General features: G+C 40.9%; 1 pseudogene; it reads right to left on the bottom strand.

Annotated features, from left to right (window-relative positions):
• LOC131083955 (chloride channel protein D-like) overlaps positions 1–23,474 on the bottom strand; it is a 78,201-nt pseudogene that overhangs the window by 16,540 nt on the left and 38,187 nt on the right.

Genomic DNA, 23,474 nt, shown 5'->3' with positions numbered 1-23,474 from the left:
AAAGTTGGGTGAAATGGAAAATAAAGATACTTTCTGCAAAATTTAAGAGTAATTTCTATGGAATTATAGTAGGCCAGAATCTTAAAACTGAAATCAAGTAACTGCTCTAGTTATAAGCTTGTTTCATAATTTCTGTTTTCAAAAAAAATACCATTAATTATTCTGACTATCATCTGGACACACCATAAGCCAGAACCTCCTGGTCAGAAACAGGCTGACACAAACCACAGACAGAGACAACTGGAGCATACATTTGCCCACATCCTGTTTTACCATGGTACCTTTCATCCCTGTGGTAAAAGTAACTCTTTCCATATGCTATTAATTATTGTCCTCCCTCCTGACAGACACGAGGCTGATTTTCAAGCCAGTTATTCTGATGGTTTGTTATATGACCACCTGTCTAAGAGTAAATGAGCTGAGAAGACAATGCACTTCATACGTGGCACCTACAAAGCTGAGGTAAGTTTCTTCTTCTAAACTGGGATGGATTTAAATGAATCCCAGAAAAAAATAGTCCTATAGTCTTATGTGCATCAAAACACGTCATACCCATCCCCAGTTATATGAAACAGACTGCAGGCAATATAAATTTGGAACATCATCTTATTATAGAGCCACATTTCAAGGGACCAAGAACAAAATTTATGGAAAAAAATGAACCTCTTTGAACTGCATTTTGTTTCTGAGTTAAAATGAGAAGCAATTTACCTTGTAAATCAAAGTGGCTGGGTGGAGAATAAACAAAATTTTTAAATCCTCCAGAGATGTGTTTTTTCATTTTTAACCTCATTGAGTTCTACCAATTAATGAAGTACAAGTGGTGAAACTCAAAGGGAACCATAGATGCTCACAAGCTGCTGTCAGAATTGTGCCACTGTGGCTGCTTGTTGTGTAAATCACTCCACCAAAGGAATTTCATTGTTCCTAAATAAGTAGATTCCTGCTCATCCTTCACCTCTTTTCCATTTCCATAGGCCAGATAAAAATCTATATTTGCCTGCCTTTAAGCTTTGTCTAGGAATATGATAGACCTAGCACAGTGAACACAATGTGAAAACATGATTAATGATAATAGCTACTTCCTCAATCACGTGAACTATGTACAAACCTAAATGGTTTTTTAAGTAAGAGCAGTGTGAATACTGTTTCATTCCAGCAATTTCTAGAGTGTATTTCTTAGCAGAAATAAGAGTGTAGATTTTCAGTCTTCTCAACTTCACAATTTTTCTCTGTTGCATGGAAAGCAAATATTCCACGTTATTGTAGAAACCTATGAAATATCCTTCTGTTCTGTCAAATCAACCACTTCTAAAAATGTGAGGGATATCTCATTATATGCTTCTGTGATCTTGGTTTTGTCTGGTATTATGAAGTGTGTGTATTGCCTACATCCACCATACCCTTGCATTGTCATCAGTGAGCTTTTGCAGAGGTAAGAGCACACAAAGGACTGTGCTGATTCACTACTCATCATCAGTGACTTTTCTTTCATGAAGTCTTCTGTCTGTCAGTGTAAGGAATAACTTTGCTTTGAGGATGTAGGAAACAAGCAGGCAAAAGAGTTGTTTTATGAAAGACTGTTACAAGGCCAAGGCATCTTCTAAAAGAATTGGGTAAAGAAAGCCTTTACCGATATATTGCTTCTCAGGTAAGCACAAAGCCAAACTGTAGTGGCACTTGTAGGATCATAAGAATCAGGGATTGTTCAAGTCAGAAGGGATCTCAGCAGTTCTCTGGACCAGCCTCCTGCTGAAGGTGGGCTCCACCATGAGCTCAAACAATGTGCATTTCTCCTGTCAGGTCTTAAGGACTTCTAAAGCATGAAGTCTGTGCAACCACCTCGAGCAGCCTGCGCCACTGCCCCAGTGTCCTCATGGTGGGAAGGTATTTCCTCATATCCAGTATGAACATCTCTTTTCAACTTGTGCCATTTTTCCTTGTCCAACATGCCCCATTGTGGAGACCATGGCTCCACGTCCCCAATGGTTCCCCATAACTATGGGTGTGAGGAGGAGGAGGGCGCACACTGTTAAGGGCCTCCAACCCCATAACTATGGGTGTGAGGAGAAGGAGGGCACACACTGTTAGGGGCCTCCAACCCCATAACTATGGGTGTGAGGAGAAGGAGGGCACACACTGTTAGGGGCCTCCAACCCCATAACTATGGGTGTGAGGAGGAGGAGGGCACACACTGTTAGGGGCCTCCAACCCCATAACTATGGGGGTGGAGAGGAGGGCACACACTGTTAGGGGCCTCCAACCCCATAACTATGGGGGTGAGGAGAAGGAGGGCACACACTCTTAGGGGCCTCCAAAGCCACCTCGTCTCCAGGATGAACAATCCCCAGTTGTGCAGCCTCACAGCATGAGCGGTCCAGCCCCGACCATTCCAGTTTCTCAGCATCTGCCTTTCTGTTGAAAGCATACTCCACTGTCTCCTCCAAGTCATTTATGGAAAGGTTAAACATTTCTAGTGATAGACCCTGCAGTACACCCCTTGTTAGGCCTCCAGGCAGTGCATGTCCCACTAATCAGCACCCTCTAAGGCAAACCACCCCACCAGATATTTTACCATCTGACTGTTCAGCCTCTAGACTGAAGATGTTGGATACAAGAATATGGTGCAAAACAATGTCAGAAACTTTGCTACCCTTCACAACCACAAGCTTGCCCAAAAGCTTCCCAAAGGATGCTTTGCTCAGCTGGTGAGTGCCACTGCTGCTGCACGCTTGTGTTGATGCAACAAAGGCCTTGGTTTTGAAACGCAGTTTCAAGCAAGAACATTTCATTTACCATGCTGGAAATGCCTTTTTATGGAATAATTTGGGGTACTTACATTTGGATTTTATCAAGTAGGCCTGTCTTACTTTAATAAATTTACCTCAAAGAGAGACACAGAGCTGTAGCCACACTACAAAAATAAATCGAGTGTAAATTTTTCTTTTATAGGACATGTGAAAACATTTTCTCCCAAAACATAACTCACTATACTAGCATAATGTGTTAAAGTACTAAGGCTATTTCACCAAAGTTATGATATCCAAGTTTCAGGTTGCTTTCAAGACCACATCCATGGGACTGGATATAACATGGAATGAAGACAATCTGCCTTATGATGTAACTGAAAAAGTCATTTGGTAAGAAGCCAGTATTCCTGAATGGCAAACTGTCTTGAAATGATTCATGAAAATGTAGTTCAGACCCTGTTGCTATTAAATCCAATGGAAGTTTTCCCACTGAAATAAATTGTTAAGGATCTAACCATAACAGATCTAATCATAACACGGAGGTTTCCTTAGACAACCTGCAGTACAAAGGAGCTTTTCTTCAAAGAGATTTATTCCATATTTTATGTAAGTTTCAGATTATTAAAAGGACTTAAAGGTGGGTAGGAGAGAAGCATAATCCTAATTCAAATACTTGACAAGGATTAAGGTGCATGAGAACACAGGCAACATTGCTTGCTTGGATTTAATCACAGACTGTCCTTCATCTGTTTTAGGCCGATTCTCCCCTTTTTTTCCTTCTGCACTGAGAATGTTTACTCATTGACTAGCCACAGGCCATCCTGCTCAGGACAGCTCTAGGTTTTATTTGGGCTTCTTGTAAACCACTGTTTTACTGCCCTGACTGACCACTGCATCTTGTATAAATAGTTCTCAGGAGAATGTTTTGGGGGTTGCTTAATACTTGTGGTGGTTTTTTGTCTGAGTATGGTTAGAAGTTTGAGCAATTAAGAGGACAGGCTCATTAGCTAAGGGGAACTTCTCAGGTTGGACAATGTTTAAATTGCTTACCTGTGTTACGAACATTGACAAGTACTATTCTGTTCTAGTCTCCACTATTCATGCATTTTCTGAGATTAGAAAGTTCTTTTTTTTAATACATTTCATTTTACTGGAAAAACAGAATATTCATTCTAATATTGAACAAGCCCCACTGCTATGATGACCTGTAGCTGCTACTACAAAATAAATACAGTTTATTTATTTATATTAGCTTACTATCTATCACCTTTCAAGTTACCCCATTATGAACAAACTCACAACATCACAGGAAATTTCTTACATTTAAAAACAAATTCTTTTTTTCCTTGCCTTAAAAGTCATAAAAAAGATTTCTACATACTTGTCAGAGGCACACCAATTTTCTTTTCAACAAGACATTTAGTGAAAACAAACTATGAAAAAGCTTATCCAAAAATTACATGCCAATATGGATCTCACTATGTAAGAGAATAGTACATAAGTAGTGCAAAAATGTTAATCATGTGCAGATGACTAAATTCAGTAGTTTTTCGAGTAAGGTGTGTGAAAAATAAAGGGTTTTTTAGCATGTTCATAGAATACCATTGAGATCAATAAAGGGAAACAGAAAAGCCTATAAGACCTCCTTACACTGGAAAAGAACACCACTTTAATTAAATTTAAAATTGATTTGCTCCACACAGTGCTAGCCCATGAAATAGACACATTTAAGCTGATTTAAAGTTAAATTAAACCTATAAAATCTCTGTGTGCTTTGATGTAAGTGCATGCGTGCTATGATGTGCTTTTGTTTAATTGGCTCTATTGAAAATCACTCTTCAGTGGAACTTTGCACGGCAGACCAGGCCTACGACTCCTTGCTGTCTCTAGTTTAGTTGACCACTAAGCTAAGTGAGAAATCCTTATGGCTAATTCAGGAGCCAGAAGTTTTTCAGGGTTCAGACTCCCTTCAGAATATCTACAAATATTTACATTGACTGTAAGACAGCAAGCTTCCCAGCATTCCCTGATCCTGGCTCCCTCCATATCCTTAAATGAGGGGACAGTTAGCTATTCAGTCTAAAGGCCCTTTGGTAGAACAGCACTTACTGTGAAATGTGTTGTTTGGGTTAGCTGAATGTCTCCCTGTCACTTATTTCCCAGAGAGGATTTGAGAGTTATATGTGTTTAACTACTGTACACTAAAGAAAAATGGATTTCCACAAGGTCTCATAATCTGCTGGTAAATTGTCTGTCTCTAATGCTTGAAAAATTACATAACGAAAAAGAAGCAAAGGTCAGAGATTAAAAAGTCTCTGTGTTTTGGAAAAAAGATGGATTGGGACAAGGAGGATGAGATGTGGGAAAGATTGGGAAAATGTTGAGTGTTTGGAGATTTTCTTCCAAGAGTTTGCCTTTCTACTTTGTTACATTTTTTTCCTTCATTCTTATGAAGTTTTTCCCAACAACACCATCAGTATAAAATACTGCTAAGTGAGAAGAACAGCAGCTCCTGCCCACTTTGTATAGATGCAGTTGTTTATGCAAGGGCATTTAGCTACAAATAAATGAATTAGGATGCGCATGTGACCTTGGGATAAACAGGTAAAGGATCATGGAAGTGGATCCACATGCTTGAACTATCAAAACAGCAACTTAATCACTACAGCCTCAATTCCCCACCTGCAAAGCCCTAGGTGAAATGTAAGAGTCATAGTTCTTGACTAAGTTTTCACACTACATGTCCAAAAACAAATTACAAATTGTAATTAGCAGCCTTCATTAGCCATGTCAGTATTTAGGGGAGTACAGGCATCTAAATATTCAGAGCTATTGACAGTGCCTGCTCACTGCTTCCACCCAAACCAGAATGCATCTAGACTCAGTTGGTGTTTCTGTACAGAACTGAGCATTTCTCCATGTGATTAGTAGCAGGTGTGGAAATGTCTCATTCCCAACAAGCAGCTGTCTGGCGCACATCTGGTCTCACCAGCTCTGCAGGTCCAACAGAAGGTGCTGCACCGTGGCCCCTGAAGAGTGGCATCCAGCAGACATGGCCTGTAAAAGCCCACTTTTGGTAGAAACACCAGAGAATCCAAAATAGGTTCTCACCTCAGCTGTGGGGATTGATTATGAGCCCTCACTTGGGATCTCCAAGACATGGGGGATGAAGCAGCACCCAGGTTCTCGGGGGCCAGGAGCAAACACCCTCCTGCCAAGGCTGCTCAGCTGAATGGTCAGGAGACAAGGAGCCCTGCAAGTAATGCAGAGCCAGCTCAAGAGAGAAAATCTATGAATATGTGTAAGTGTCCACAGACAGAAGGATCCAGTGTCAGATTAGCTATCTCGATGTCCAATGGGCTAACCCTAGAACACATTGCTGATTATTACTTTATTAAGAATGGCAATGATTCAGCTATCTTTGTGTTTTCCAAGTTATTATCTAAGCCTCTACTAATCTTTTCCAAAAACAAAAGGGTTAAGCTTGTGTTAAATCCATCTGCCCTGGCATTATAACCAATGCGAGGCAAAGAAAGTAATTTCTTAAAAAGACACCAGTACAAGCTATCTAAATTCAAAGAAATATTTCAAATAAACTTCCATAGGAATGGAGAAGAGAGAAGTGAGAGAAGCAAGTAAATTGGGCACTAAAATAAATGCCTTGTGAATTTGCTTATAACCAAAGAAACAGGGAAATGCATCTTCTCTGGATGAAGCATTGCAGAGCAATTTCCAAGGGAAATTCACAAAGTACTAAGCTGGCTTTTGCAGTTTGAATGCAAAGACATGATGAGTTTCTTGAAAACATATGCCAAAAAACCTAATCCAAACTGGAAAGAAGAGAGGAAATCTCCTATGAGACAGTTTTTATAAAAGCTTCATTCAGGGCCTCCACCCTCATGTACTGCACCAGCCACCTTAGTTTTTCCACTCTCCTTGGCCCAAGAAAGCACCGACTAGTATATTAAAAATTCTGGCTTTAAAATGTTTGGGAATGGACAGTGACAGCTGTATCTGTTTTAATAATCACAGGCACAGATTATCAGCTGATGTTTTAGACAAAATGGGCATCAAGATTTAGGTCTAATGGATTACAAAATGAGTAAACTAAAGTAACACAGATGGAAAGAAAAAATATAACAAATATTTCAAATTTCTCAATCCCTCTGAAAATCAGACACTTTGTAGTGGAAAAGTGTAGTCAGGTTATTAAAACACAACATTAGTTACCTAGAGATACAGATTACACCCTGTTCCCAGTCCAGTAAATATAGGGTTTTGACATTTTTAATCAGAATTTCAAGCAAAAGCACTTCCCCTTCCAGCTGTACAATCAACTTCCATGGGAAAGGCATTTAACCCCTCCAACTTCAGCATTCCCTTTTCTAAAAAATCTATATCCCTCTTATAACTCTTTCACATTAGGAACCATAAATAATTTTTCATAAAAACACTTTGAGCTACAAATTTGTACAAACTTTCATAATTTTAAAAAAATTATTTTAACTAATCCCCCTGCTTTTTACATACCATTCAAATGCAGCACATTTTTACCTCAGTTCTGACTTACAGCAAGTAAGTCATTCCACTACAGGTAATTCTCCACTAGAAGTGCAGAATGTGTTAAAAATAGTGCCCTGGATGCTGGTATTACTTTCTGCTCTTCCGGAAAATAAGTGGCTGTCTCTGCACCTGGCAGTTTATTTATAGTGAAATGTGGTCGATATATGGGATTCTGGGAACAGAATTTCCCATATCCCAATTTCCCATATCCCAGAATTCCTACAATTCTGGGAACAGAATTTTTGTGTGTATGATTTGCTTTCTCTTTCTCCTTCCTTGTTTCTCCCCAGCCCCAAGATTCAGCTTCCTGAGGCTTTTTCTGTCTAACATGGCTTTTGTGTCCCATTCACCTACTGTCAGAACTCCATTTATTGACATGGCAGCAGCTAATAAAACTATGCTCATCTCTCCATGACTTTTCATAAAACTACTCCATTCTATGTCTTTTTATTTTTGCCTTACTTCTGCTGTCACTCTGCATACGCTCAGTGCACTCACAATTGTGTGAGATAGCATTTACCACCTTGACAAAACTGATATTTCTAAAACGGGTATGTCGTTTCACAAACATGCTGAAATTCATTGAAGTATTTTGTGCCATCTGTTTCTTCTTTTTTAATAAGTAAGTCTTTTCATCATGGCAACCATTATGACAACCTACCAATATTTATGAGGACATAGCAACACTCACAGGAACAGAAAAAGTGACCTATGAACACCAAAGATACTCTGTTTCAGCTTAAGGTGAACTTGGAAGGAGTCCCTGGTGCCGGAATGAAGATGATATCCTTACATGCAACTCAGGAACGCTGAGGTGTAACTATGACGTCAATGGATGTCTGTATTCCCACATCCAGCAAAGACCCCCAGGGGATTCCAGCCTGCCTCGAGTCAGACCCACCATTTCTTGAAGGAGTTCAAAGGGTTGTTCAATGACATCTTCATGAGATCAGCCGCACAGCTGGCTTTCTGGCGAGGCTGGCTGCCTTTAAGTGGAAACTGTCAGTATCTGCCAAATGGTGGCCAGACACCAGAACAGACTTTCCAATTAGTGGAATACCCAATTTGATGGCTGGATGTGATTTTCCTCTGAGTGTGTATGTGCATGCTCCACCTGCGTGCTACCACATCTGAAGGCTGCGGTGATGCCCTTGCAGGGAGCCTGTTGTCCCAGGTGAGCCAACAGGGAGTCAGGCTGTCTCCTCCTCCCTGGGCCAGCAGAAGCCGTTTCAGATTTCCCACAGCTGAAAATCACTGTGTGCAGGTTTTACGTAAGGGCCTGCTGGAGCCGGAGCGGCTCCCTTGCTGCCCACCAGTGAGCTGTGAAACACAGGTTATTAGTTCCAGATGCTGCTTCAGCGCCTTTCCTTCTGCAGAAAGTGTGCAGAAGTCACTTCTTTTGGTTTCTCAGGACTCCCCAGAAATAGAAAACACCACCAAAAGTCACTGTGGATTTGTTATCCCTCTCTCAACATCAGGCAGAAAGTCTTGTCCATGAGCCAAAAGGGATCTGTGTTACACTCACTATGGACCTTACAGCCGATTCACAATGGACCTCACAGCAAGAGCCAGAGCCTCATATTAAGTACCAATCCATTGTCACTGCTTGTCTAATACATGCAGCAGGTGTGCCAGCTCCATGACAGTCCCATTCACACTCTAACAGGAGCCTTGTTTTGGACTGAAAAGAGAAGCGCCTTGTGACAGAAACCAGAGGAACACTCAGCTGCTGCAAAATTCCCTACACTTGATCTATGTCTTCATGCCTCCAAACTTTCACCCTGAGGTTTTAAAGAACTGCCTCAAACCTTTCAAACTCCTTATAGGTTTGTTTCTCTCAAAAATCTCTCTACAGAAAAGTAAATTTTCTTATCACTTCTTAATTATAATAGAGGCAAATACTGTATATGCATCTTTTTGCCAATTTATGGTACAACATTCTCTTGTAAATTCAAACCTTTTCTTCTCACTACACTGTGATCATAATCAGTACATAACTTTAGTAAAACTCACCATTTACATTCTGCATATTTGGGGGTAAAAAGGAATCCAGCTTTAATTGTTCATGAGAAAAAATGGGCCAATAGAGAAGCTGAGCCTGCAGTTTTCAGATGTATCAGAAAAATATAACTTCTTAAAGCCTGAAAACATTCCAGTGTTAAAACATTTTGGGCTCATGGAAAGGTAATTTTGAAAATATACAGGCCCTGTGTAAACATTAAAGTATTTACGAGGTCCTTCAAGGATTTCAATCCGACGGATTGTTGGCTCGTCTTCACTATCCCTGTATTCGTAACTTCTATTGTATATCCTTGGTTATGAGCACTGCAGTAACTACCAGTGCACTTCCAAGGCCAGTAGGTCAGCACTGTGCTCAAACTTAGCCTCCAGCCCTTCCAATCAAATCCCTCCAGCCCTTCCAATCCCTGACTTCAGCCAGCTCCACACTTGCTTCTCACCCACCGCTCTGTGGAAGCCTGCAGCTCCAAACCTGGAGCACAGTGGCAGCTCTCATCCTGGACATTTTAGGAAAGGGAATGGCTAAGACTGGGAAAGGTTTATTTTAGATTAGAGGAAGAGTTAGATCTGTTGGTATTTACTCTAGCATGGGAAAGGCAATTTGTTTCATTTGTTCAGAGTCTGCTCTAAAAATAAACAGTAATGCAACTGGAATCTTGGGCTTCTTTTTATGGTTTCACCAATCTAAATAGATAAAATTATTTTGATTCATGTACTACCTTTAGGTAGTAGCTTCATTAAATAGTCAAAATGAGGTCAGGTGAAAAATCCTCTTCTAGAGTTCACAAGAAATATTGCCTTTACATAAGGCCAGTTTCTTAAACAAAAGAATTTTGTTCAAGAAATTGACAATACTTGGCAAAGACGAGGGACACTGAAAGCCACATGAGACATGGAGGCATTGTTTTCCCCTCTGTAACTGAGAATTTTGAAAAATTAATTGGTTTGGCCAAAGCAACGTGAGAAAATGGGGCAGGCCTGAAAACAGAACTCCCTCCATATAGCCTTCCTCTCCCTGTGTCCTTTGAATATTCACATAATATGATTAAACTGTTTGCATGTGACTTTTTTTGCTAATGGATTTGGACACTGAAATGACTTCATGAAAAATTTGAAGTTTGGGGTGAAATTTAACAGTAGAAAACAGTGTCTCTGTTCTCTGAGGATTAAAGCTGAAAAAGCCCATTAGTTCATCTTTGTACCTCATTCGGTGTCACTAAATTTTGGGGTTTTTTCCAAAATTCCTATAAAGAGAGAAAATCAGGTCTCCTGAAAACTACAGAGCTAAGTAGCCTTGTTTACCATCACCTGTCAGAAAAGCATGCCTCCACAACATAAATATTTGGGTTAATATACACCAGTAACTCTGCCCAGCTGGAAGTTTGCCTTCCATTCATGTTCAGATTAACCTTCTTCACACAGATTCATGTGCATCAACTCTTCACTTTGTTTTGTTGCTTTTAGGAGCAGTTCTGGATAACCTGGTGTCTTGGTTTGGAAAGACAGGTGTCTGCTAAGGAAGGCAAGAGCCTCTCCTGAAATGGAAAAATGTAAGCCCCCTCCCTCCGAATTGTTATAAATTTGAAATTAAGGGGGGCTCTCAGGCAAAAATATGTAAGCAGGAATAACAGTTCTTTATTAGGGAAGAAAATAAGAAGATAAAATAAACAATGCAGTACACTAAAACAACACTGACAGAGTCAGAACACAACCTGACACCCTGTTGGTCAGGGTGTTGGTAGCAGTCCAATTGGAATTGTGGCTGCAGTCCTCCTGGAGTGTCAGGTGGAGCAGGGATCCTGTAGAAGGGTGTAGTCCTCCTCTGAAGATCCAGTGGAAGAGGCAGCTGTTCCTCTAGGAAATCCAGTGGAGAAGCTGCGCTGGTGTTCCAGAACCTCAAGATTATATCCAGGTAGGAACACTTGGCCCCTCCCTCTGGATGGAGCATCTCACACTGGGATGCTCTAGTTCTGATCAGTCAGGCAGTGACATTCAATAGCCTGTTATCAGCAGATGTCTCCCCAGAGGGAGGAATGGTTGTGGAAGAGATAAGGAAAGTTGCCCACTTAACAGAAGACAATTGCCGCACAGACGGCAAATAGAATGCAATTTACTTGGCAATCCAGGACACCTGGACAGCTGGTGTACAGTGAAGCCAGCTGGCATCAGCCCTTGGCCAGGTTAAGAGGATCATGAGGGGAGACACGCTGGACTGTCCCACAGAGAGCTGCTGTAGGTGCAGGAGGGAGCAATGGATCCTTTCACCCATCCCACATGGGCACCACCAACTGCACCACGCTGGAACCAAGGCAAGGCTGCGCTGCTGCTCTGCCGTGCACATAAAGCAGCACCTGGTTCTGCCATAGTATTTTTGTCAGGGGTTCAATTCCACTGTTTATGGCTCATACAGCTGCTTTTTGGGTCATGGGATCACACCAAACTCAAAACCCAGCACAGGAGAGTAGGCAAAAAAAAAGGAATAAAAATGGTTCTTTGCCATGTTTTCTTAAACCTGACATAGGCTTAAAGCCCAAACATAATTTTAACAAATCTCAAAATCTCACCCACATCTCAACACATTCTCTCCATCTTTTCTGTGGTAGCCAGGATTTTCCCAAGACAAAGCATGGCCTTGTTAGAACAGCTCCCTTTTTCCTTTGTGCAGCCAGAAGAGAATCCAGTTTCCCACACAAACACTCTAGAAAAGATGAGCTGGATGCCCTCTGATGAGAAAACTTTGCCAAGTTCACCACCTAATGATGTCTGTCAGTAAGAAAGCACCAAGCAGTCATAAAACACACATCTTCTCAGAGAGGCAAGACAGGATGCACCACATGTTGCTCCATGTTGGCAAGCTGTCTTTGAGTGAATACTTATGTCAGCAGGACGAGAAAGGAATCTTTTCGTGTAGTAGTTGCTAGTGCAGGCCCAAACCAAAAGCACCCTCCCAAAAGTCTGGTGATTTTCAAAATCTAGGGTATCATCTAAAAAAAAATCACTAATTACCCAAATTTTATTACAGGCCAAACCAAGACCTTGGATCCCAAATAACCCTCAGACTTGGGTTGGCTCAAGTTCTGGATCCAATGTCTGCAGTGTGGGCTAAGGCAAAACCAGAAGAGAGAAAGAAAAAAATCAGCCTTGCTCCATGGATCTTTAATATAGGGCCACCTCTGATACACTTTAGAAAAATATAATGAGACCACTATAATATATATTCCAGCCAAAATTCTTGGCTCCCAAAACCAGCTTTATATGGTATGCAATACAGAAACACCCAGGAGACACTATAAGAACTTTGACAAGGCTAATATTAAGCTAGAACAAAACAGAACTACTGGCACCAACTCCACTCAGCTCTTAAGTAAACTTGTCCCATTAAAAAGTAGCCTCTAAGATATTTTCTCTCTGAAGTGTATAGTAGCTTATAAAAAGCAGGAAGGGTTGCCAAGTCATAGATGTGTTCAAGTACTCCTTACCCTCATTAAGGAACATTCCCTGGCAGCCAGCAGCTTTGAGTGCTCCAGTGAACCAGATTTTATAAGGGGGGTGTTTACAGTGGTGTGCAATGTAGCTGGAAATCATAGTGCACTGTAGCAGCCCTGCACTAGATACAGCTGTGTTTGGAGCCTTATCACCCAGAGCACAGCATAAAACAGGCAGGGTGATCAATGAGGTTCCAAAAATATAATGAGTATTAAGAAAACAAATCTTAAGCTTCCCTGCTCCATAGGAAGCAGAGCATCCAGAGATGACAGTGCCTAAATACAAATTAGGCAGTGAAATACCACTGAAGATCCAGGTCTCACTTCCACCAGTTTTGTACAAAACAGTATTTACAGGGATGTCTTGACAGTGTAGATAATGGAGCTTCTCAATGTACCCGCTGACTTCTGCAGCAGTTAGGAGTCACATCCCGTTGTGGAGCTGGACCTTAGTGCTGCCCCCCACCTTGCTCATCTAAGGGCTGTTTTTGCTTCTCCACTCAGTGTGTAACATATTTTCTGCCTAGGGATTTCATCCAGACCTGTAAGAGGAATCAACAAGATGATCAAACACTGAAGGTCTCATCATCCTTAACACCGATGAAGAACTAAGAGAAGATCCACACTTTGACGGTACCAGTGCTGAGTACCTAAAATCACTTGTTCTTTTGAGTCTGTCCCTTTTCCTCTCTGCTACCAACCAGGTGCTGTTTACCTAAGGTTTTTCAGTTTCCATTGAAGAAGGATCCAAATTTATGTGGCATTTAAGCAAGCTGTTAGTTATCTGAATCTTTCACTCTGCATCCACAAATATAATTTATCACCTGTTTATAAATACATGCTAGCTACCAGTTGCTACATAGCTGACCCCTGTTTTGATTTGGGGAATCCAGCAATGCACAGTTTATACATCTTGTGATCTTTCAGAATAATACTGAACAAAGAAGATGCAGAACCTGGCACAAATGTAACCGTGTCACCCACGCTTTCCCAGAGCAGCAACCTTCAACCAAGCCGACACAACCAGAGGAAGAGGACGGTCTCTGCAAAATTACATCTGGGTGGAGGCATTTGAAGATTAAAATACTATTTAAAATGCTACTAAAGTGTAGCAAATAAGTGGAACTTAAAAACAGCAGAGCCTTACATAAACTGTGTGGTCACTGAGAAAAAAGACTAAAGAAGCAAATAGGCAGGCTCCCACAGCATCTTGTTAGCTGCAGGATCAGTCAGGGAGAAAAAAGAAAGAGAAACCTTGATCCACAGGAAAAACACATAGAAAGAAAAGATCATTGCCAGACACCTTTCTGTGGAATTTCTGCTCCAGAACTTCTGCTAAAATTTCAAGGATGCTCAGAAGCAATGAGCAAAGAGAGATAAGGTAACATGTAAAGAGACTCATTTTTTTTTACTGTCTTATCCTTATATGTGGATTCCCTATGCTAGATGAAATAATAAGATCTAAGGCTTGGAATTGTTACAAAGACTTAATGGTAGACCTCATCATTTGTTATATTTTTTACTTTAAGAGGCAGACCAGAAATCCCTTAAATCACTATTCAGGGGTTTGGGATGCCCAAGCTACAAGAGAGCTGGAGATCAGACCAAATCCCAGAGGTCTAAGGTGGCTGAAGGTTGAAGCATCATTTGTTTGAGAGGATAACAAAGTAACAGAGCATCCAAGTATGCTGGGGAGACCAGGGACATAGAATGATATAGAATGGGTTGGGCTAGAAGAGCCCTTAAAGATCATCTAGTTCCAACCCCATGGCGTGGGCAGGGACACCTTCCACTAGACCAGGTTGCTCCATCCAACCTGGGCTTGGACACTGCCAGGGATGAGGCATTCTCATCATAACAAATATCTTCCTTATGTCCAATCGAAACCTATTATCTTTTAAGTTTAAAACTGTTGACCATTCTCATATCACTACAGGCCCTGATAAAAAGTCTTTCTCCATTTTTCCTATAAGCCCCCTTTAAGCTTTAAAAAGCTGCAAAAAGGTGTCCCCAGAGCTTTTTTTTTTCCAGGCTGAACAACCACAACTCTTTCAGCCTTTCTTCACAGGAGATGTGTACCAGCCATCTGATCATTTTTGTGGACCTTCTCTGGACCTGCTCCAAGAGATCCATGTCCTGAGGGTTCCAGAGCTGGATGCAATGTGCCAGGTGGGGTCTCACAAGGGCAGAGTAAACCTGCTGGTCACTTTCCTTTTTACACAGTCCAGGTTACAGTTGGCTTTCTGGGCTGCAATCACACATTGCCAGCTCATATCTGATTTTTTGTCAACCAGTATCCTCGAGTCTTCAGGGCTGCTCTCAGTCCATTCATTACCTTGTCTGTACTGTTGCCAGAGATTGCCCCAGCACAGGTGCAGGACGTCATTGAACTTCATGAGCTCCACAGTGGCCCACTCCTCAGGCCTGCCAAGGCCCCTGTGGATGACATCTTTTCCCTCAAGGAGATGAACAGCATTACTCACCTTTTCATCATCCACAAACTTGCTGAGGTTACAGTCCCACTGTCTATGGCAGTTCCTGGGGTCTGCCTTTTTATCCTTGTTAAAAACGGATATGAAGTTTCCCTTTTTCTAGTCACTGAAGACTTCACCTGGCTGTCATGACTTTTTGAATATGATGGAGAGCAGCTTAGCAACTACATCTGCTATTTGAGATATATATCAGCCTACTCAGACTATGTCTAAGAGGATTTAGGCTAAAACTTGGCAGTCTATAAAGTGTCTAGCTATAAAATCCTTAACAAGTTGTGATGCTATGTATTTTCTTCTAGAGTATTGGTATAGTCTGTGATCAGGTTGTCCAGAAACCTTCTTTAATGTGCTTGGAGAGGAAAAAAAAGAAGGAGTGGGAGTAAAATGAAATTTTATATATATATAAATGTATATATATATGTCCTTCAAGTGAATAGGACCTCATTCTGAACCAGGAAAGCAGTTATAATTCTTTCCATGGGCTTGTCATCTAATTGGAATACCATGGGAAACTTTATGGCTTCTTCCCCTCTGTTTTATCTGCCGTGGTACATATAGAAGTCATCCATAATGTCACAGATTGTTTTTATTTCCTCCTACTGCATTGCTGGCAATTTTTCCTCTCATGATAAACACAGTTAGATTATACCCAGCATTCAATGTGCTTGTTAAAACCTTTCAGACATGGCTACATTTGGAAGAAAATGTGAACAGAGCGAGTCGCCAACATTTTATTTTTCTAGAGGGTCATTTGAAGCTAAAAGATTGCCCAGTAGACCTCAGTACTGGGAGAAAAGTGAAGCGTCCTGCAAACATCTTTGGCTGTGGATATATACCTAATTAATTCCTAGAGAACCTCTCAAAGAATCAGTATTTCTGCTAATTATTTTATAGAAGAGAGTAGTACAGAGTTGTCACTAGCTAGGATAAATACAGACCCAGCACCTACACTTAGGAGAGGAAACAGTACTTATTACCTGGCATCAATGCCATGAAAAAATGAAGATTAGGATACTGGTTCATACACTGAAAGATACACAGGACTGAATGGATTTATGTAGATTAAAAAAAAAATATAGGATGCAACTTTTTTTCCAAGCTATTAATTTAGTCTTTAGTTAATGTAAGCACTTCCAAAAAACAATTCTTCTTACCTCCCTTTAATTGCTGTCCTTGGATGGCAGGAATCACCACCTGAAAGTGTACATTTTATGGTACCCAACATACAAGAAGCCCAGACCAGTTATCCAGAAGTCAAACCACACTCCACCATACTCTGCCGTTGTTCCTCTGGTCTACAGCTTTTGCTCACAAGAAACTGTGACAATGGTCTGTGAAAACCTCCTCTGGATTCTCAGTTGGACCCTTAATAAACAGCATCCAGCTGGGCACTATGGAGCACTTACTGCTTTCAGGACTCCAGGGGCTGTGGTAATTCAAAACCTACCACAAGCCTGAGGAGAAAAGGAGTCTTTCATTTCTTTGTACAGCACATCACACCATGGGGGCCTTGTTCAGGACCAGGGTCTCCATTTTCCCCTTTTTCTCTTTAAGCTCCAGGTCTCAGAGAAGCCACACAGCCTCTGTGTAAAACATAACACAGAAAAATTGCAGATCAGCAACATGAGAGACCTCACCATTTTCTCCTGTCGTGAACAAAAGGTTCCACATCCAAGTAGGGAATGCATTTCAGCTTCCTGAGGGAACCTACAGGGACATGTTGAGCACCAACCATCTTGGCCAGCATGACAGCCAGCACTACCAGTGGGGAGGACTGGATCATTTGTGAGCTCTACCTAAGGAAAAAATGGAACAAAGGACTTTGCCATTTTTTCATATACCTGGAGATGAAGGCAATGGTTACCTACTTCTTTCACAAGGGGATGGAAAGCAACTCAGTCCACTGAAAGGGGAAGGCTGCTCCCCTCCTTTCCCAGGTATAGGTTATCAATCAACACTTCCACCAGAGAATCTTGGCTGATGCAGTGACAGCTCCCCCTCCCACCCCTGTCAGCTTGAAGCATGACTCTTACATTAAAATTCACATCTGATTCCCATATTTCAGGTGGCTTGTGATAATTCAGATGTAGGAGAGGATAGTAAGTAGAGATGAAGTAGCCAGATTGCTTAAAATAGCTTGGCATTGTGACAAATATTTTAAAAAGCAAACAAATTCAAATATTTTTTCTTTCTTGCTGAGCTCAGGAGATATAAACTTGTTTTCCCTTACTCCTGCTTCCTGACAGAACAAGCTCCTTGTACAAATGTTGTCTTGAAGGATGCCAGGAAAGGGATGGAGCAGCTTCCAACAGAAGTCAAGCTCAGGAGATCAAGCAGCAGGAACATCAGTTACCACACAGAGCAACGTTGGGCAGTGCAAGGCACGGTGCAGGCATCCATGTCCCCACAATCACAAACTTGTGAGTTGGCATGAAGTTCTGCTCGTGGAAAATCATGTGCACAAATTATGGTATCTCACCCCAAACACCTCTTCTAAGTGTACTTGTCCTTTTTCCCTATGTAGTGTCTGTATGTTCAGATGAGTGGTGAGGTATGAAATATATTTTTATACTTTATTTCCCTTGAGCTGTTTTGCCTCCATGGTTGCATACAACCACTGTAACCAAGCACAAAGGTAGACCAGGTTCACCTGACCTGCTACTGCAAATGTCCAACAGCTGTGGGGGAAGCACACCAGTACAACTGCCTTTGAATAAAGGATTCAGAGTGAATCCTCCTACACAAAATAGAGAGTAATGTGACTGTAATTAATGTTGTTTAGACCCACAATGAAGTGGGTCTTACACTCAAACTAAAGTCAAATATTTTTCATGGTGAAAACCACTGCACAGAAATATTGTCCTTATGATACCTTACTAAGGCTTTTCAGTAACAATTGCCATCTCCTTTCACATCCCACTATTTCCTCTATCATTGCATCCCATTAAATAGGTATATTTATTAGCAATTACCCTGGGACTAAATATGCAACCTTTCCTCATAAGACTAAGAGGCTTTTGCCCAGGAACTTTTCTCCAATTCAGACAAAGTGAATTACAGCACATGGCCATTTAATAGACCTCATCAGCCAGAGATTGTTAAGCACTTCAAATATCTACATTCAAAGAATGCCAATAAACACATTTCTGCATGATAAGCTGTAGGAAATTTATCCAGACTTAAATTTTCACCCTCCTTCTGTCTCTGTTCTGGGTTTGAAAAGATAACATTCGGGATGATTTACAGCATGTCCCAACAAAGGACTCCTATAGCATGGTCAGCCATGTACAACGCAGTCATGCAACTGTCCTTTCTGCTTGGACATAACCAGAGATTTCCAATAACACCACAGCATTCTTTGAATTTCTCTTTAAACCTAGCTTTCAACTGTTTTATTTAAAAACAGGAAGATGTCAGTTGAAAGCAAAACAGCAACTGTGGGATTTTAAGAATTGCTTCATCATATCTGCTGCAACTCATTCACACAAATGGGATATCCTTATTGTGGATTCCTTTCAAGGTTTTTTTTAAGTATCATGCTACAGGAAACTCTTCTGGAATAAAACCAACAGTAAAAATTACTATAAAAAGCTATAATAGCACTCTGAAACTCTAAATATAAAAATTCTTGAAACTTAAACTCTGAAAAATACTTTCAAGTGATTGTTTTAACCTATACAGAATATCTTCAGAACATCAAGAACCAGAGCCTGGCTCACCAGCCACGTCTTCCTGTTTTTCATCCCACTTTGTGCCTTCCTCCTACCCTTCTATCCTCTAGCAGGAACAGTCAAGCTGACCTGGCCCAGACCTCCTCCTTTACTGTCGGAAACATTCAGCAGCATTTCCCATCTGCGATTGAGAAACCCTGAGGCTTGTGCTGGTTTTCCCCAGCCCTGCAGCCTTCCTGAGTGCTGGGATCTGGAGGGAGGATGGCTCCTCTCTACAACAGCACCCTGAGTGCTCGGAGCAAGTGCCTCTGCATTCAGCGCTGGACTCCACTTCCTCCAAGGGTTAATGCCTGTCGAGCAGAAATGCTGTTTATCTTTGGCAAGCTAGGATGGCTGAGGTCATTTCTGAAAAGACATGTTAAAAGCATTTTGAGCAATATCTTTTGTACGTAAGTAAATTTAAACTTTGGCCACAATAGTGCTGGCGGAGTTGTTCAGAACTCTCACTATAGATGGAAGTTGGAGAGGCAATTTCTGTGATGCAAAATTTTCTTGGATATAGGCAATACTGGAGCAAAAACATAAAGAAAACCTGCAGATGACTTAGAAATCAATGATATATTTGAAGCATAAGCATAAAAAACAGATAAAATAATTTATAAAATTTCAAGAAAACTTTGCATGAAAATTTAACTCATTATGTGATCTTAAGATAAAGTTATACAGTAATTATAGATCAACTTATTTATTAATCCCAGCCTAAAGCAAAGTTTTATCTAAAAATTGACTAGATTTCACATCCTAATACTTAGAAACCTAAAGAAAGCCATTAATTGGAGTTCAAATAAATTCTGGGAAAAGGAATTGCCACAAAGATTCACACACGAAAGATGCAGTCATTCATATAACAAAAAGTATGGTGTCTTGGTGCTGATGAAGGAGGAAGAAATCAAAACCTGCAGCTAAAAGTGTCTACTAATGACAAGGATGATGGCAATTCAGCACTAAAGTTCTCCTTAGAGTATCTTAACAAAAATCACAAGCACAGAAGTTAACCCAAGAACTGTGATAAATTCAAGTCATCTCATATAAGCACATGGACAGGCACGAATCTTCATGCACACAATATCTGTGCTCTCCATAAGGCTTTATTGGTATTCCCTGTTTAGAGAAGGGCCGTCTGCTCCCTGCTGAGAGAGACAAAGTGCAGAGCCTCGGGATTCGGCTGCATGAGGAAGTTCATGCTCAGTGAGCTTGGGTGTGAATTTACTGCATATTAGCTACTCAGCACTGACTGCCCATTTGGGTACCCTTGGTGCTTGGGAAGTGAAAAATAGCATATTTCACCTTCAAAAGGGAGCCTGCCTAGCTCAAACAAAAGCACTCTTGAAACTAACCTGCACAAAAGCTCTCTTGGTAGGTACTAGAACCATCCACCCAAGGGAATCAGTGCCAAGTAACTAGCAGGCTGTAAATCCACTCTGGAGCTCCCTGCATGCTAATTCTCCCAGCAGACAGACCCTTGTGAGCCCAGAGCAGCAGCCAAGCAAGCCCAGCCCCAGCCCAGCACCATCAGGAGCCCATGAGGTCCAGGGCTGGAAGCTTATACACACCCTGTCCTTTAAAAATACCTATGTGTACAAACCAGCTCCTAAAGATTCTCTGAAAGGAACAAGTTATACAGATTATTACAGAGGGAGAGAGGAAATGTAGGTGACAAAAGCAGAGAAAGGAGAGAGGGGAGTTGGGGGCAGTCACAAAACGCTATACCTACAACTCTTCAGCCATAGTGCGGAATGTTTCATTTATCAATATTCATTCCAAGACTGCATTCTAGGGGCTGCTCTTTAGGATGCAATTTACTCTCTGTGCATATTGCCAGATTAGTTTTTTTTTTTTGGTTCCTTTTGATCCTATGGGTGAGACAGGCTGTGCCAAAAATGTCTTTGCCTAGGGCACCCGTCTGTGCAGAGCCAGCAGCTCTAATAGGCACTGGAAGCACTCGGCGCTGACACTTCATACATCAGCAGCCTAGTAAATTGTACCTTTTTTTTTTTTCAATAATCTCTCTATATACAAAATCCTGAAAAATGTCATTTACACACAAAGAGACCACAATTAATTTATCAGCACAGTTATTCAAACCTCTTTAGACATCATCTTTGTCACCAGAGGAACTTTTCAACAAACCCAATGGTCTTTAGTTTCTCAGGCCTCCACATCATTATAATCTATTAGGCACCTTCGTGTTAGCTCTGTTTTATTATGTAACACATAATTATGCATTTCATTAACAGCATCACCAGGCACAGTACATCAAAGAGAGAAAAGCAGCTGCCCAGGAAATTCAAAAAGATGCAGTTTACTTAAAGCTCACTGTTAAAAACCTCCCCCAGTTTCAGTTAAATCGTGACTAACATGTTTCAAAGATTTTACTCTGGCTCAGAGAGCAGAGTCCAAACAACCTCATTAGACGCAAGGCTGCGGACACAGTGAATATTCCCTGAACCCTTGATATTTCCAATAATATAAAAGGAAAAAATTATCAGCAAGCTACATAGTGCGAATCAATTTTCTTCTACTGAAAACCACTTAGCCAGAGATCTCTTTTGCTACTTGCAGCTTACAAGGACAAATGCAGAAATGAGGGCCCATCAAAAAGAGAAAAATATATATATTTCTTTTGTATTTTAATTAATTTTTCAATATTTGTTCAAATAGAAGAGCTATCTGGCCAACTGAACCAAGAAAAGGCAAAATCTTCTTCAGATTTATAAAAATCATCATCCTTGGAAGAAGCAAACAAAACAGAAGAAATAATTTTGTCATTTTTCACAAGGTTACACTAAACCAAAAGGCTTGGAATTAAGAAAACATTTAGGAAAAAAACCTAAGCAGCTGCAGGACAAAGGTACAAGACAGTATATATGGGAGCAAATTTCAAAAGGGGGTGGATGGGAAGGGACTTGAAGTCTCGGTACTATCAGCCAAACCAAATAGTTTTGGAGTTGAGGCTGCAGCTGGCACAATACACTACCTCTGGGCATGGTTTCCCAGTCTTCTCCCAGATTTTGTGGAAGAGTACACCCTCCCCCTGGAAAGCACCTTTCAGTTCTCACATGTACAACCAGAACTTCCCTGCTTGGAAATTTTTGCTCCTATTTTTAAAAGACACCGAGAAAAATTGTTCACGGTCAAGAGAACATTCCCAGAGGGTGGAGGGCTTGTAGCCAGCAGAAAACTTTTGATCATTCTTCTCTTGGAGCAAATACAAGCAAGGCTGCAAGCTAATAATTTGATGTAAAGAATGGAAGGAGACTACAATTCCCTAGTCACAGAAGTAAAAGAGTTGCTCATGAAGCTTTCTTGAGAATGGGAGTTTATGGAAGTAACATCAAACAGGACTAAGTTACTTGTATTTTCACAACCATTTCATAGACAATGTAGATCTGCATTTCAATTTCTTTAATCTTGGTCTTATCATCTGCTGGCCCTCAGCAACCTGTGTGTTGGAACACTTGAGTCACTTTAATTGCCACTTAATAATGTCCTGACAAACCATGAATTAAAATGCTGTTATCATGATCCACTATTTCCATCTGGGATTATGCCAAAAGAGGCACCTTCTTCACATATCGATACAACTGAATACTCCCTTCCTGAACTTGAATTAATCTCTCTCTTTAAAACAAAGTGAAAAATATTCCTTTCCTGTGCACTTCACCTTTAAAGAAATCCTTTATAGTCTTAGGACTACATTCATTAACTCAATTTGCTTTACTGTCTCCTTATCACTCACCACCATCACCGCTAAAAATTTTTGGAAAAGTGGGATGCTGCATTACAGTAAACATAAATCTCCTGAAAAGTCACGATTGTCATGCTAGCCCTGAAAAGTTATGCACTAAAGTTCCCTCACTCTGCTGAAAACGATTATTTCTTGCAGCCTGAGGCACACCAAGCTGTGCATCACACTCTACAAAGGGCGGCACACCCAGCGTAGGTTCACTGCGAGGACGTCCTGCCAAACCCCAGTGCCAGGAGGATTGCACAATTAGTGGGATTCTTCCTCTTCCAGAACTCAACACCATTAACTATTCCAAGCCATTACAAGGAGTAGGCAGCCTCTCGTACCCTAGAGCTTAACTGCTGCCAAGACAGAGCACGAAAAAATATCTCAGTGCAAGGCACATACTTTTTAAGTAAAGTAGTTCTAATTAATCACACTGGCGCACTACTTCTTAATTTAATTTGTAGTGTTAAGTAAGGTCTCATGCCAGTTTTCTCTGATGTGAATTTAAGTGTTTTTGTGAGTTTTTCTGAAGCCAACCAGCATTGTGTTGATGATTTCGTTGGTAGAAGAGAGATTTTTTTTTCTAAGACCTAGAAGCAGGACATTGCAAAAGAGAACATAGAAATAGTCAGTGCAGCTAAGTAATCCCTGGAAACATATCAAAACGCTTTGAGTCTCAGTCCTTGGGAACTTGATGGAAA

This window comes from Melospiza georgiana, chromosome 1, assembly GCF_028018845.1.
Source record: "Melospiza georgiana isolate bMelGeo1 chromosome 1, bMelGeo1.pri, whole genome shotgun sequence".
Classification (NCBI taxonomy): domain Eukaryota; kingdom Metazoa; phylum Chordata; class Aves; order Passeriformes; family Passerellidae; genus Melospiza; species Melospiza georgiana.
This window is presented reverse-complemented; position numbering and strand designations above follow the sequence as displayed.